General features: G+C 39.5%; 1 pseudogene; it reads right to left on the bottom strand.

Annotated features, from left to right (window-relative positions):
- The window catches only part of LOC122144051, a 19,534-nt pseudogene extending 15,553 nt beyond the window's left edge, over positions 1–3,981 (bottom strand).
- Between the last annotated feature and the right edge of the window lie 1,019 nt (positions 3,982–5,000).

The raw sequence follows: 5,000 nt of genomic DNA, 5'->3' as shown, positions 1-5,000 counted from the left end.
TCCCCTTCAAAATGATCATTTTTGTACTTTTTTGTGGATGTTTTTCAGGTATTTTCGGTCCTGAGAGGGTTAATGACAGTGCTACAAAAATTGCTTAGAAATTTCTTGTTGTGTTCCATTTTTTGCCAAATGTTAGATTAAATTGTTTTATTGTTGTGTTCCATTTTATCAGTTCTCAATGGGACTGATTTCTTAATTGGGTTTTATTGATGTGGTTTATTGGTTTTCGAGTGAGTGTTGCTATTGTTATAATTATAAATAATGTTTTTTGTTTTTTCAAAAAATTAGGTGACTGACTTAGGTTAAGTTCATTTAGATCATTTTCTATGGATTGACTTAACTAAATAGATATAATGCCTGTGGTTATTGAGTTAATTTAAATGACGAAAAAAGATTAAAACCAAATAATTACTGATACTACAGCGTGCATGAGAAAAAAAGTTTTTAGAATTTCAGCACACAAGGGTTAACGGACAAAATGAATGAGGGTCAGGACGATATTACGACACTAACAGCAAAAGTTTTTGTTGAGTTGATTTTGGTTATTTTTTTAATTAAACTGTGAAATGAACAGAAAAATTGTTAAGTGAGTGCTTGTGGGTAATTAGATGCAGAGCAACACAGGAATAACAGAAATCAGGAAGATGAAGAGACCGAGTTCAGGATGAGATGATGATTATAGAACGGAGGAAGACAAACCTCCCAAAGACTGAAATAAGTTCATCGAGTGTGTATGGAATAAGTTTTTGGTGTGGTATGGATCTGAGGTTTTTTTGTGGTGGGGATCTGGGATTTATTAGTGGAGGGGTTTGTGTGTTTATTAGGGGGTGGGTTTGTGTTTGGATTTGTGTGTGAGTGTGGGGTTACGGGTGAGGTTGCAGGACGGAGGGGTTGGGTTAAAGGAGGGTCATAGGGGGCGCCATCACTCACCCTCAATCTAAACAATCCCAGTGTACAGTGTCATTGAAATAATCTGCCAGTGTGTCATTGAGTGAATCCACTGAAACACAACAGAACAACAACACAATCAAAGACATGCAGACAGAAGAGTCTCACAGCTGGCATTCACGACTCAGAGCTCTCTTTGTTTCTCAGTGCATTAGTGTGATGAACGTCTCCGCTCAACAGAGTTCATTCACAGACTCACTGTCGAGCACGCGGACGCTGATGGGCTGCTTCTGCTGGATGGTCTGCGTGTGCGGGAAGCGGGCGTAGCAGATGTAGTCGCTCCTGGAGTCCTCTGGCTGAATGTTGGAGAAGTAGAGATCTCCGTTCAGAGCCTGAGACACACGCCGGCTCTGCGGCAGACGCTGGAAATCTGCACACACACACCACACACACACACACACACACACACCCACAGGAGTGTGATCTAATAGCGAACACATTAATCATCCTTGATCCGGTTTTTGCAGGGGGTATTCAGGTGGGCAGCTTAAACAAAAACAACAAGCTGCATGCAGAGAAATTAACAAACCTCTGTAAAGCATCAACCACTACGGAGAGAAGTCGTCAAATCTTTTTTTTTATATCAGGACTCACAAAACAAAACTCACAAAAGTCTTATCTGCCATTTTAAATTTTGTGCAAAAGCCACAGCCTTTGAGGTGTTTTTCACTGAGTATTATCAGCAAGTCTTTCGTTGAGACTGCCACACAAAACAAAAAACAATCATAGTCATTTTTATTCTTATAAATGTTTTTAAGAAAATATTAGCGAGCTTATTTTCAACCATTGTACTTAGGAAGATTCTTAAGAACTTCTTGGAATTTATCTTAAGCAGAAAATACTGAAGAAGTTGGAAGGATAAGAAATATTTTAATGCCTAAGCTCAAAAAACAAAATTCAACAAAGAGAGGAGCTCACGCATATTAGTACAAAACATCTCACAAAAAACACTTTATTAAGAGGCCAAAAAGTTGCAAAAAAGTCCTCAGTGCAAAGTACAAAATGTTTTTGATTCACATTGTCATCAGTGTCATAACAGACAGAAAAGTTTTTACCGTAATGCATCTAATAAAACTGTCTGCACACTAACAATCATGAATAATACAAATATTATGCAAAAATATAAACAAAAGGATTATGTTAAATAATAATCCTTGATGCTTATGTAATGTTTTTGACATAATATTTTTGATATATACTTTTGTATAATATGTATATAGTATACTTATGAAGTGTACAGGCTTAGTTTTGCTGTATGTATGGATGGATAAATGATGTATGAATTTATCTTGAGAAGTTTCTTACGGTAAGACGATTTTTGTGAATCCTGCAGGTTTCTGCTGACACAACAAGTCTGTGATCGTTTCATTATTGTTATGAAAGTCACAATAATAGTGGGGCGTGGCACCACTCTAGCAGAGGGCGGACGAGTATAGTAGGTTTAGCACTAAAATGATTGGAGAAGACCAGCATACAGCACTGAAGATCCAGTTTAATTCAACATTACGAGATCAAAACATTGTTTTATGCTCACTAACATGCATGTAGAATAACAGGGTGAATTTTAATTTGGCTTACTGTTGTCCATCCAGAATATGATGGGCGGCGGGAGGCCGGCGGTGGGGGGGGCGGACAGTCTGCAGAATCAAAGACTGTCCCTTCGGGGCAATGATTGGACTTTTGGGGACGATTTGTGCCTCTCTTTAGAACACACAGAGGGAGACCCTGCAGAAACAGGGATGAATGATCACATGACTCTAAACACAGCCTGTGAAGGTTGACCGCTTTAAAGGGACAGTTCATTCAGCTGTTCATTTACCCTCAGGGCCATTCAGAACTGAAGCTGACCTTTCCTTCAGGTAGAACAGCCCAAAGAAGATTTTTTAGGCTTGAAACCCTGGTCTTTGATTCTAAAATGCAAGGTCAGCCGCTTATCGTCACTTTTAAGACTTAAAAACAAAACAAAACCGCAAAACAAAACAACAAAGAATGAATAAAGGTGGCTCCTGACCGATCTATTGACGGTACTTATGAAGTGAACACGATTAGTCTGTGCAAGAAACTAAAACATTCTTACCAAAAGTGAGTTTTGTACGATCTGTGCTGGTTTCGGGCGGTTCAGTACGTTTTCTTGATGAAACTGGTTCAACTAGTTCACCAACAAGAACTGATTCAAAAAAATCGTCCCTCCGGATCATGTTGTCTGAGGCGCTGGATTATAGTAATTCATGTGTGTAATGTATGTTCAGTTTCTCTTGCACAGGACTGATGTGCTCTGCTTCATAAGACCTCGATAGATCACTAAGAAGCCAATTCGGTGGTTGAATATGTTTTGTTGTTTTACTTTCAAAGTGGCTCGGTACCCTATTGACTGTGATTAAATGAATCCCCAAAGGCCAAAGATTTCAGCCAAAAAAATTTTATTGTTACTACTGAGGTAGAAAAAAGTGTCCAACTAAATTATCTAGCACTGCTGTTCTCAATGTATTTGGGCGTTGAACTATTCCTTTGTTCAAACTCGAGCGTTTAGGTTTTTCAAGCGGACGGGAGTGTGAGAGGGAGAGTGGTGAGTGTTGAGGAGAGAGAGATCTAAACAATGAGTGACACACGAGCGAGTCGGCAGGGTATGAGCGACCGTGCATGAGCCAGTCAGAAACAATGAGATTCACAGTCAAATATGAGATTTACCTCCGAAATATTGAGATGTCTGAGGATGCTGAGAATGTTCTTACGACACAGCGAAAGAGTGCGAGAGGGAAGGGGTTAAAACCAGAGGCTAGATGAGAGTGTGGAAGGGGACAGCTGTAGCTGTGATCTGATTGTGACGTACTGGACGGGCGGGATGATATATGCGGCTGGAGACGATGCTGCTGCCGAGACGGTTTGAGCCCGAGATAGTTGTGAGCGGAAGCACTGATAGAGCGCTTTCGTACGCCATCGGCCCTCGATCTCCTCGCCGCCGTGGCCATCCCCAGCGTCCTGAGTGGCGGCTTCATCAAGGACTTTAGGATCCTTATCGATGTCCAAATGCATCCCGTTCCGGGCCACCGGAACGCTGAGGTGTGAGGGGTAACAGCAAATGGCAGGGGTTAATTTGGTCAAACGTCAAATACTTAGTCACACTTGCTGCATGTTTTTTGCAACAAAAGACTGTGAACATTTTTGAGTCTTGTTTCAGTCAATAAAAACAGTAAATATTAACAGTTTGTATATTTTACAATCATATTTTAGCATTAAAAGTATTGCTTTTTAGTTTTCACATTTAGTCATGCTGCATGATGGTTAACAGTTATATTTGTGATTACTGATCTACTTTGTTGTCATTTCATCAGGATTATGGCAGAGTGTGAAGTCACATGCATGGTCTAGTTATCGCTTTATTAATTTATCATATAAATACACATCATTGTCCATAAACGGACTAAGGGGTAAAACAAGAACGCTCTGAAGCTTTTATTAAAAACTAATAATTCCTAATTACAAAATTCCATCTGGAAAGGATTATGGATGCTTGCTTTTAAAATCTATAATGGTTTTTTATCCTCTTTTTTTTTGATGGGATAAAGACAGGTTTTGGTAAAGTTGTATTTTTTGAAAACTACATTTCAGTCTCCTTCTTTTTTTCCCGCAAACACTAGAATAGTTCACCGCATGAAACCATAAAATCTCTGTCATCATTCACTCCACTCATGTTGTTCACAAACCTTTTTGTGTTTCTTTTTCTGTGGGAATCACATGAAAGAATGTCGGAAGGTAGCCATTGGATTCAACCGAGTAATTATTTTAACGATACTATGAGCGGCAGTTCAAAATAGGTATAACGCGTCATGCTGTTTTTTGTCATTATATCTTCGGAAATAGAGATAACTTTTGTGTTTTGAGAACAGAAGAAAGAAACTACAACAGGTTTGGGAACGGACTGAGTCGAATGAGTAATGAGGACAGAATGTGGGTGAAACTCTCCCGTGAATAAGATGCAACAGCTGACCAGTATGATGAATGAAAGGAAGATCAGAACAGGGTTATCACCTGGGATGCGGTTTCCCTTTGGC

The sequence above is a fragment of the Cyprinus carpio genome, unplaced genomic scaffold (genome assembly GCF_018340385.1).
Source record: "Cyprinus carpio isolate SPL01 unplaced genomic scaffold, ASM1834038v1 S000006585, whole genome shotgun sequence".
NCBI lineage: Eukaryota > Metazoa > Chordata > Actinopteri > Cypriniformes > Cyprinidae > Cyprinus > Cyprinus carpio.
Note: the sequence above shows the minus strand (reverse complement) of the source record. Positions and strands in the feature narration are given on the sequence as shown.